Source organism: Oncorhynchus tshawytscha, linkage group LG31 (genome assembly GCF_018296145.1).
Source record: "Oncorhynchus tshawytscha isolate Ot180627B linkage group LG31, Otsh_v2.0, whole genome shotgun sequence".
NCBI lineage: Eukaryota > Metazoa > Chordata > Actinopteri > Salmoniformes > Salmonidae > Oncorhynchus > Oncorhynchus tshawytscha.
The window spans coordinates 7,174,702-7,187,146 of record NC_056459.1 but is presented as its reverse complement, the minus strand read 5'-3'; the positions used below and the strand labels follow the sequence as shown (position 1 = coordinate 7,187,146).

Below are 12,445 nucleotides of genomic sequence, written 5' to 3'. Positions count from 1 at the left end.
AGGTAAAACAGATCTAAATTTCCTTGCATTAAAGTCCCCGGCCACTAGAAGCGCAGCCTCTGGATGAGCATTTTCCTTTTTGCTTATGCCCTTATACAGCTCATTGAGTGCGGACTTAGTGCCAGCATCGGTTTGTGGTGGTAACTAGATAGCTATGGAGAATATAGATGAAAACTCTCTTGGTAAATAGTGTGGTCTTACAGCTTATAATGGTATACTCGACCTCAGGCGAGCAAAACCTTGAGACTTCCATAATATTAGATTTTGTGCACCAGCTGTTGTTTACAAATATACACAGGCTGCCACCCCTTCTCTTACTGGAGTTAGCTGTACTATTTTGCCAATCTAGCATGAATCTTGGCAGCTGTATTTTATCCATGTTGTTGTTCAGCCACGACTCGGTGAAACATAAGATATTACCGTTTTTATTGTCCCGTTGGTAGGATATTCGTGATCGTAGTTTGTCTATTTTGTTATCCAATGATTGTACGTTGGCTAATAGGACTGACTGATGGTAGAAGCAGATTACCCACTCACCATCGGATCCTTACAAGACCGATGTATCCGATGTTTCTTTCTCATGCGAATGACGGGGATGAGGGTAAGTCCTTTGCGCCCGACTCATTGTAGAAAAAATTGTTGTCCGGTACGAGGTCTCATCAAGGATTTGCATGTATTTGGTTCCATTCATTGTTCCCTCTATCCTTACCAGTCTCCCAGACCCTGTCGCTAAAAAGTATCTCCATACCATTCGTATTTATTATGGATCTCCATTCGCTGCTGCCAAGTCAGTAGCTGCTCTTCCTGTGGTCCGGCAAATTAAGGCAGTTATACAATTGTAAAAACATGACAGTACATTCATAACAGATTTCCCAACACACCATGATGCTACCACCACCGTGCTTCACGGTAGGGATGGTCATAGGTGGGTGATGAGTTGTGCCTGGTTTTCTCCAGACATGGATCCTTGCAATCAGGCCAAAGAGTACGATTTTTGTCTCATCTGACCAAAGAATCTTTTGCCTTATGTGCTCAGAGTCTTTCATGTGCATTTTTGCAAACTGCAGGTGTGCTGTCATGTGCCTTTTTCTCAGGAGTGGTTCAGTCTGGCCACTCTCCCATAAACCCGAGATTGGTAAAGTGCTGTAGAGACTGTTGTGCTTCTGGCAGGTTATGGGACATAATGGCGCCGGTGGAGATGGCTGCAGTTTTACGGGCTCTCAACCAATTGTGCTATTGGGTGTGTTTTATCACGTTATTTGTAACTTATTTTGTACATAATGTTTCTGCCACTGTCTCTTATGATCGAAAAGAGGAGTACGCCACATCAGTCACGGGCTTCATCAATAAGTGCATTGATGATGTCGTCCCCACAGTGACCGTACGTACATACCCCAACCAGAAGCCATGGATTACAGGCAACATCTGCACTGAGCTAAAGGGAAGAGCTGCCCCTTTAAGGAGCGGGATTCTAACCCAGACACTTATAAGAAATCCCGCTATGCCCTCAGATTAACCATCAAACAGGCAAAGCGTCTATACAGGACTAAGATTGAATCGTACTACACCAGCTCTGAAACTTGTCGGATGTGGCAGGACTATTACACAATACAAAGGGAAGCACAGCCGCGAGATGCCCAGTGACACGAGCCTACCAGATGAGCTAAATCACTTCTATGCTCGCTTCGAGGCAAGCAACACTGAAGCATGCATGAGAATGCAAAGGGGCAGCTATTCCAGATGACTGTGTGATCACGCTCTCTGTAGCCGATGTGAGTAACACCTTTAAACAGGTCAACATTCACAAGGCTGCAGGGCCAGACAAATTATCAGGACGTGTACTCCGAGCATGCGCTGACCAACTGGCAAGTGTCTTCACTGACATTTTCAACCTGTCCCTGACTGAGTCTGTAATACCAACATGTTTCAAGCAGACCACCAAAGTCCCTGTGCCTAAGAACACTAAGGTAACCTGCTGAAATTACTACTGACCCGTAGCACTCACGTCTGTAGCCATGAAGTGCTTTGAAAACCTGGTCATGGCTCACATCAACACCATTATCCCAGAAACCCTAGACCCACTCCAATTTGCATACCGCCCAAACAGATCCACAGATGATGCAATCTCTATTGCACTCCACCTGGTCAATAGGAACACTTATGTGAGAATGCTACTCATTGACTACAGCTCAGCGTTCAACACCATAGTACCCTTAAAGCTCATCACTAAGCTAAGGACCCTGGGACTAAACACCTCCCTCTGCAACTGGATCCTGGACTTCCTGACGGGCTGTCCCTGGGTGGTGAGGGTAGGTAGCAACATATCTGCCACGCTGATCCTCAACACTGGAGCTCCCCAGGGGTGCATGCTCAGTCCCCTCCTGTACTCCCTATTCACCCACGACTGCATGGCCAGGCACGACTCCAACACCATCATTAAGTTTGCAGACGACACAACAGTGGTAGGCCTGATCACTGACAACGATGAGACAGCCTATAGAGAGGAGGTCAGATACCTGGCCGGGTGGTGCTAGAATAACAACCTATCCCTCAATGTAACCAAGACTAAGGAGATGATTGTGGACCTCAGGAAAAGGAGGACCGAACACACCCACATTCTCATCGACGGGGCTGTAGTGGAGCAGGTTGAGAGCTTCAAGTTCCTTGGTGTCCACATCAACAACAAACTAGAATGGTCCAAACACACCGAGACAGTCATGTAGAGGGCACGACAAAGCCTATTCCCCCTCAGGGAACTAAAAAGATTTGGCATGGGTCCTGAGATCCTCAAAAGGTTCTACAGCTGCAACAGAGAGCATCCTGACTGGTTGCATCACTGCCTGGTACGGCAATTGCTCGGCCTCTGACCGCAAGGCACTACAGAGGGTAGTGCGTACAGCCCAGTACATCACTGGGGCTAAGCTGCCTGCCACCCAGGACCGCTACACCAGGCGGTGTCAGAAGAAGGTCCTAAAAATTGTCAAAGACCCCAGCCACCCCAGTCATAGACTGTTCTCTCTACTACTGCATGGCAAGCGGTACCGGAGTGCCAAGTCTAGGACAAAAAGGCTTCAACAGTTTTTACCCCCAAGCCATAAGACTCCTGAACAGGTAATCAAATGGCTACCTGGACTATTTGCATTGTGTACCCCCAAACCTCTCTTTTTACGCTGCTGCTATACTCTCTTTTTTTTATCATATATGCATAGTCACTTTAACTATACATTCATGTACATACTTCCTCAATTGGGCCGACCAACCAGTGCTCCCGCACATTGGCTAACCGGGCTATCTGCCAACCCTTCTTGTACGCCAACCATTCTTTTACGCTACTGCTACTCTCTGTTCATCATATGCATAGTCATTTTAACCATACCTACATGTACATACTACCTCAATCAGCCTGACTAACCAGTGTCTGTATGTATTCTCTCTACTTTTATAGCCTCGCTACTGTACATAGCTTGTCTTTTTACTAATGTTTTATTTCTTTACTTACCTATTGTTCACCTAATACCTTTTTTGCACTATTGGTTAGAGCCTGTAAGTAAGCCTTTCACTGTAAGGTCTACACCTGTTGTATTCAGCACACATGACAAAAACTTTGATTTGATTCCTCCCATCTCAGTGAAGGAACTATGTAGTTCTGTCAGAGTGGTCATTGGGTTCTTGGTCACCTCCCTGACCAAGGTTCTTCTTGCCCGGTTGCTCAGTTTGGTCAGACGGCCAGCTCTCGGCAGAGTCTAGGTAGTTCCATATTTTTTCAATTTCCCAATGACGATGACCACTGTGTTATTGAAATTGTTCTATACCCTTCCTCAGATACTGTATATGCCTCATCACAATTATATTTTTGAGATCTACAGACAGTTCCTTGGAATTCATGGTATAGGTTCTGCTCTGACATACTGTACACTGTCAACTGTGGGACCTTATATAGACAGGTGTGTTTCTTTCTAAATCATTTCCAAATAATTTAATTGGTCACAGGTGGACTCCAATCAAGTTGTAGGGATGTCTCAAGGATGATCAAAGGAAATTGGATGCACCTGAGCTCAATTGAGAGTGTCATAACAAAGGGGTGTAATGCTTTGTAAATGAGATATCTGTATGTCATTGTCAATACATTTGCATAAATGTCTAAAAATATGTCATGTTGTAATTATGAGGTGTTGTGTGTAGATGGGTGAGAGAACAAAAAACTATTTAACACATTTTGAATTCAGGCTGTAACACAGCAAAATGTGGATGGGGTATGAATACTTTCTGAAGGCACTGTATATAAAGCAAAGACCATTGGGGAAATAAAACAAAAAAATGCAAGGTGGTTATATGATACTGAACATACAGTAGACTTCACATTATATTGTTATGGCAAATACGGCATAAGTACGGCACAAATATGGCATAAGCATAGGTTGTCACATTGTTCTGTAATGTACTTTTTCTAGATTTTTTGTAAATACCTTGATAAAAAGAGGTGAAAGTGACTTTTCACTTATCCGTGATAATGATCAAATGAACCAAATCAGCTAATTCTGCTTAAGGGTTTCAGAGAGTTCAGAGAGTTTGAACAGAAGATGTTGGATGAGAGAGAGTAACAGATTCCTAGATGAAGCGAGGAGGGTGGAAAAGAGAGGGCGAGTAAGGAGGAGGGTGGACAGGAGGAAGAACAATGATGCTGAGGAGTGAGTATGAGAGAGAGAGGTGACATGGACATTAGACACCATTTGCCTTGTGAACGCCAAGTAGTTCTGTCCAGTGAGAGACAGTCCAGTGATACTTCGGTCCAGCCAGTGTGGCCTCTTATCTGCTGAGGTCAATAAGAATGGCATGGTCAGTGCACAACCCCAATTGGCATTTTCATAGCACTGCATCTGGTTGCACACGGCTATTGTTGATCCATATGGCTGAATTTGAGAGCAATGGTCACTCAGAGGGTCGACTGTAAAGTTAAAGTTGAGAGTGAGAAAAAAATGCAAGTGTTACATCAACTCTAATAGTGTTAAATTTAACACTCAAAAATGGTCTACCTCCGCAAATAGTTGCAATTTAATAGATGTATAGTCTGCTGTTTTAGGGACCTGCGTGGTTCTGGCACCGTTTTCGACTGACATTTTTGCTTATACAGTACCAGTCATTTTTTTTAACTACTCATTCAAGGTTGTTTTTTTTACACTGTAGAATAATAGGGAAGACATCAAAACGATGAAATAACACATATGGAATCATGTAGTAACTTCCAAGTAGCCACTCTTTGCATTGATGACAGCTTTGCACACTTGGCATTCTCTCAACCAGCTTCACCTGGGATGCTTTTCCAAAGTCAAGGTCTTGAAGGAGTTTCCCCATATGCTGAGCACTTATTGGCTGATTTTCCTTCACTCTGTGGTCCAACTCATCCCAAACTCTCTCAATTGGGTTGAGGTCGGATGATTGTAGAGGCCAGGTCATCTGATGCAGCCCTCCATCACCCTCCTTCTTGGTCAAATAGCCCTTAAACAGCCTGGAGGGGTGTTGGGTCATTGTCCTGTTGAAAAACAAATGATTGTCCCACTAAGCGCAAACCAGAGGGGATGGCGTATCGCTGCAGAATGCTGTGGTAGCCATGCTGGTTAAGTGTGTCTTGAATTCTAAATAAATCACAGACAGTGTCACCAGGAAGGCACCTCCTCCTCCATGTTTCACGGTGGGAACCACACATGCGGAGATCATTCGTTCAAGCCAAATCAAATTTGATTTGTAGCGTGCGCCGAATACAACAGGTGTATTAGACCTTAAAGTGAAATGCTTACTCACAAGACCTTAACCAACAATGCAGTTTTAAGAAAATAAAAAATAAAAAAGTAACAGATAATTAATGAGCAGCAGTAAAATAACTATAGCGAGGCTACATTGGGCCCCCGAGTGGCGCAGCAGTCTAAGGCACTGCATCTCAGTGCTAGAAGATTCACTACAGACACCCTGGTTTGAATTACATTTAGTTATTTACAGTGTAAGAGGTTAACACTGGCCAAAACTGATTATTGTTGTATTAACTCTTTTGCCAAGTACACATTTTGCACAGGAATGAAAAAAGCCCCATTGATGGAAGAGGGTAAAATCCTTGGCATTGGCAACAGTCACACAGTCTCATCCAACCTATAAGATCACAACGAAGCACATTTCATAACCCTGATCTGGGCTCTTTACTATTTGTGGCTCGATGGTGCTAAACATAGGCCTTTCCTTCTAGCCTCTGACCCTAATTATTGTTGTTATGGTACCACAATAATAGACTTAACAGCTTTGGGATCTTTTTGGAGCACCACACCAATATCTTCAGTGTTGTGGCTGGAATTAATTATTGACTGGGTCCAAGGCATGCTAATGATGACTGACGTCTCAACTTCCCCCAAACACATTCCTTTATTTACCACAGGAAGTTGTACCATATAGACAGGTTATGGGATAGTTCAGTTTCCCCTTTTAATGGAATCAAAGACTGAATCATTTAAATTAAATTCTAATATCTTTATTCATTCAAATTGAAAAAGGCTCAAGTAAAATAAAAAAAAATTGTAGATCATTTTAAGTTTCACATGGAATTGCCTGCATACATTGCCGGTTTGAAAAAATAAAATGTTCTGTTGCCAGACTTCTGTTACGTAATGCCGCAGCTTTAAGTGCACTGGCCAAAGATTGGGGAGAGCATGGAAAAGTGAACATCACTTTGTCTGAACATTAGTGGCAAACTCTGAACATAAGTATTACAGTATGCTGCCATCTGATTATTTCTCTGGGGTTGAGAGGAAGCGCGGTTCTACCCTTCTGTCTATATGACTCATCCTCTATCTACCGTCGCCAGCTACGAGGCTACATACAGTGCCGTCAGAAAGTAATCATACCCCTTGACTGATTCCACGGATTTCAAAATGGATGACATATTTTTTTTCCTCACACAAAGATGACAAAGTGGAAACATGTTTTTAGACATTTTTGCACATTGAACATTAAATGCATAAATATCTCATTTACATACAGTATATAGGTGTATATGGAGATATTTAATATCTGTTTTTTTTTTCTTACCCATCTACCAATAGGTGCCCTTCTTTGCGAGGCATTGGAAAACCTCCCTGGTCTTTGTGGTCGTATTTGTGTTTGAAATTCACTGTTCGACTGAGGGACCTTAAAACTATCTGTTTGTTTGGTGTACAGAGATGAGGTACTCATTTAAAATACGTTTACACTGTTTTTGCACACAATGAGTCCATGCAGCTTATTATGTGACTTGTTAAGCACATTTTTATTCCTAAACTTACTTAGGCTTGCCATAACAAAAGGGGTTGAACCCTTTTCGACTCAAGACATTTCAGCTTTTCCGTTTTAATCCATTTGTAAAAATGTCTAAAAACAGAATTCCTCTTTGATATTATGGAGTATTGTGTGTAGGCCAGGGACAACCAAATCTAAGTGTAATCAATTTCAAATTCAGGCTGTAACACAACAAAATGTGGAAAAAGTCAACGGGTGTGAAGACTTTCTGAAGGTGCTGTAAGTGTTTCTAATAGCCAGGACTATAGAGCCGTGTGCATTTCACTCTATTTACATAAAGTAAAAAAGATGACACCAGAAACGTTCAGCCAAGTCTACCAGCAGTGCCAGGCAGTCGCACTATGAATACATTTGGCCGCAGGGTAAATTAGGGACATGTGTCTCAGCCAGTTGTATCTCTTTCACACCAACAAGCCAATCTGCTGAGTGACCGGTTCCCACATGTGATGGGGCCATCCAGGGTCATCTTAATTTAGCTTCAGTGTAGAATGGCTGGAGCCATTCAGTCCGGTGAGGTGTCCTGTCGTGTCTTGAGGCTGTCGGGCATTCAATTGATGTCCGTTCCTGTTGTGAAATCCAATTAGGGAGGTGTGGTTGAACACCTGGCCAGCTAAATGATCCTTTGGGGAAATAAAATACTTTGTTGAGTGGCTGGACGGCCATTTTGTGTCTCCTGCAATGGTTGGACGGACATTCCCTTTTTCACGTGGCTGGTGACGCAATACACTTCTGAATTGTCTCCGTACTGCTGTTCTCTTTGTTGCTACTTGGCTACTTGCCAAACATATAAACTCCTAATGACTATTTAATCAAACGTTGTATATGTTTACCAAGGTCTTAGTTTTAGTTTTGTCCTCATACTACTTTTTTACCCCGGACGCTTTATCTGGACATAGATCTGCAGGACCTCCTCCGGCCCAAAAAAATGCTAAGTTATGCCTTCTCATTGCAGTCTCTGTACTCTTACTATACAAGAGAACTATCGCCTTTTGGTGAGGATAGCCAAGTTGCAATTAGTGGATTCGGCTATTTCACCCACACCCGTTGCTGACAGGTGTTTAACATCGAGCACACAGCCATGCAATCTCCATAGACAAACATTTGCAGTATAATGACCTAACTGAAGAGCTTAGTGACTTTCAACATTGCACCATCATTGGATGCCACCTTTCCAGTTCGTTAAATTCCTGCCCTGCTAGAGCTGCCCCGGTCAACTGTAAGTGCTGTTATTGTGAAGTGGAAACATCTAGGAGCAGCCCCAAATTGGTAGGCCACACAAGCTCGCTGAAGCACGTTGCGGGATAAAATTGTATGTCCTTAGATGCAACACACTATTGAGTTCCAACCTGCCTATGGAAGCAAAATCAGCACAAGAACTGTTCGTTGGGAGCTTCATGAAATGGGTTTCCATGGTCGAGCAGCCGCACACAAGCCTAAGATCACCATATGCAATGCCAAGTGTCGGCTGGAGTGGTGTAAATGTTGTCGTCATTAGACTCTTGAGCAGTGGAAATGTGTTCTCTGGAGTGATGAATCACGCTTCACCATCTGGCAGTCTGACGGACAAATCTGGGTTTGGCGGATGCCAGGAGAACTCTACCTGCCCCAATGCACAGTGCCAACTGTAAAGTTTGTTGGAGGAGGAATAATGGTCCGGGGCTGTTTTTCATGGTTCAGGCTATGCCCCTTAGTTGCAGTGAAGGGAAATCTTAACTCTACAGCATACAGTGACATTCTAGATGGTTCTGTGCTTCCAACTTTGTGGCAACAGTTTGGGGAAGGCCCTTTCCTGTTTCAGTATGACAATGCCCCCGTGCACAAAGTGAGGTCCATACAGAAATGGTTTGTCGAAATCGGTATGGAAGAACCTGACTGGCCTGCACAGAGCCCTGACCTCAACCCCATCGTACACCTTTGGGATGAATTGGAATGCAGACTGTGAGCCAGGCCTAATCACCCACCTCAGTAATGTTCTTGTTTCTGAATGGAAGCAAGTCCCCGCAGCAATGCTCCAACATCTAGTGGAAAGCCTTCCAAGAAGAGTAGAGGCTGTTGTAGCAGAAAAAGGGGGACCCACTCCATACTAATGCCCATGATTTTGGAATGAGATGATCGACGAACAGGTGTCCACGTACTTTTTGTCATGTAGTGTATAACGGTACATTTCAGATGAACTCCAGACCAGCCATTGCATTGACAGCCGCTATTGCGTTAGCTAGCCTCAGACATTTATCCTAGCTTTACTATAAACTGGCTAGCTTTATCAGGCAGCTTTAATATATTTGCTAGTTAGTTAACAATCTGATTGAAGAAGTGGATTATAAATGCCATTAGCTAGCTAGATAGTAAGTTGGTAAAAAAAATATAGGAGGTTGTGGTGATATGCCGCCATCTGGTGGCAACTAGAAACAATTGCATAATAGCAACTATTATCAAATTGATGGTCCTTGAAAATAAATATTAGTGCTTGAAAAAGTACTTAAATCCTTGAATTTGACGTGCGATTGTCTGTATGAACTCTAAACTAAACTAATGAAAGAGCTGCTTCCTGTGCTTGGCCCTAGTTTGTTGAACATAATAAACGGCTCCCTATCCTCCAGATGCGCGCCAAACTCACTAAAAGTGGTAGAAATAAAGCCTCTCCTGAAAAACCCAAACCTTGACCCCGAAAATGTAAAAAACTATCAGCCTAGAGTATGTTCACTGCAACTCACTGCCTTCCCGAAGACAAATAATGTATACGAAACAGTACAGTCTGGTTTTAGACCAGTCATTGAACTGAGACTGCACTCGGGAAGGTGGTTAATTAGACCAAGGCTCTGCATCTGTTCTCCTGCTCCTAGAACTTAGTGTGGCTTTTGACACCATCAACAACCACATTCTTTGGAGAGTTTGGAAACCCTAATGGGTCTACCACAGGGTTCGTCAACTGGTGGACCGCGGGTGGTTACATTTGTCCCCCCAAGTTCTGAGAAAAAAATATAATATATATCTGATAGATAAGATCTGAACCAGGCAATAACTATTCTGTGTAGACCAGGGATTATCAACTTTTTTCTGGAGGAACATGATTACAAATAATTTGTCGAATACTAATTGACCACAAGAAGTCCAAACAGATGTGTTTGACTAAATCATAATCATTTCAAACCTTGCTTACATTTGTGTACGTATGATTCCTCGTGTGTTACGATTTTCTTCCGTCGAAGGAGAGGAGGACCAAAATTCAGCGTGGTTATCTTTATACAACTTTAATGAAGATGATAAATTAACAAGAACCGTGAAAACCCGAAACAGCCCTATCTGGTGCAACAAACACAGAGACAGGAACAATCACCCACGAAACACTCAAAGAATATGGCTGCCTAAATATGGTTCCCAATCAGAGACAACGATAAACACCTGCCTCTGATTGAGAACCACTCTAGGCAACCATAGACTTACCTAGACTACTTCACTAAACCACAATCCCATAACCTACAAAAAAACCCTGGCCTGACCAAAATAATAAAGAAAACACAAAATACTAAGGCCAGGGCGTGACATCGTGTGTGTAGAGTGAAGGCCATTGCATCGTATGTTGATCTATTGGTGAGGTAAGCAAATTGAAGTGGGTCTAGGGTGGCAGGTAAGGTAGAGGTGATATGATCCTTGACTAGTCTCTCAAAGCACTTCATGATGACAGAGGTGAGTGTTTTCTTTTTGTAGTCCGTGATTGTCTGTAGTTCCTGCCATATACGTCTCATGTCTGAGCTGTTGAATTGCGACTCCACTTTGTCTCTATACTGACGTTTAGCTTGTTTGATTGCCTTGCAGAGTGAATGACTACACTGTTTATATTCTGCCATATTACCAGTCGCCTTGCCATTGTTAAATGCGGTGGTTCGCGCTTTCAGTTTCCCGCGAATGCTACCGTGCTGACTCCGACAGAGTATCCCGAGAGAGCCATGTTTCCATGAAACAAAGTATGTTACAGGCCCCAATGTCTCTCTGGAAAGAAATCCTTGCTCTAAGCTCATCAACTTTGTTATCCAAAGACTGAACGTCTTTTTATTTGATTCAAATTGTATTTGATTTTAAGAATCTCAAACAAAATATATTTTGATTTGTTTAACAGGTTTTTTGGTTACTACATGATTCCATATGTGTTATTTCATAGTTTTGATGTCTCCACTATTATTCTACAATGTAGAAAATAGTAAAAATACAGAAAAACCCTTGAATGAGTAGGTGTTCTAAAACCTTTGACCGGTAGTGTACACATATTTTCTTTGTATGTGGAATTTTCATTGTTGGACATAAGACTGCAAAAACACCAGAAATCAGCTCCAAGTGATCTTAATTTAAGATGTCTGTTCCCAAGTATTCTTACCCATAATATAGAGACACGGGATCTTATATAAATGTCAGCAAGGTTTGAAATTATTATGTTTTAGTCAATCGTTAAATCTGTTTGGGATAAAAGTCGATAATCGCTTGTCTACACAGAAAAGTTATTGCCTGCTTTAGATCTTATCTATCAGAAAGATATTAGTTTGTCTCTGTGGATGGTTTGTCCTCTGACAAATCAATGGTAAGTTTCGGTGTTCCTTAAGGTTCCGTTCTAGGACCACTATTGTTTTCAGGAAATATTCTACATCTTGGTGATGTGATTCGGAAACACAATATCAACTTTCACTGCTGTATGGACGACACACAGCAGTACATTTTGAACATGGTGAAGCCTACCAAGGAAGCCTGTGTTTCAGATATAAGGAAGTGGAAGACGGCAAATGTTTTACTTTTAAACTCGGACAAAACCGTTATGCTAGTTCTAGGTCCCAAGAAACAAAGAAATACTATAAATATTAAACTTTCATGAAATCACAAGTGCAATACATCAAAATAAAGCTTACCTTGTTGTTAAACCAGCCGTGGTGTCAAATTTCAAAAATGCTTTACGGTGAAAGCAAACCATGCGATTATCTGAGCACAGCGCCCAGCACACAAATGCATAACAAATAATTTTCAACCAGGGAGTTGCGACACGAAAGTCAGAAATAGTGATATACTATATGCCTTACCTTTGAAGATCTTCTTCTGTTGGCACTCCAAAAGGTCCCAGTTACATTACAAATGGTCCTTTTGT

General features: G+C 42.4%; 1 protein-coding gene across 1 annotated transcript in view; it reads left to right on the top strand.

The window, feature by feature from the left end:
- The window catches only part of LOC112229852 (voltage-dependent calcium channel gamma-6 subunit), a 52,370-nt gene that overhangs the window by 21,684 nt on the left and 18,241 nt on the right, over positions 1–12,445 (top strand). The window lies entirely within an intron of this gene.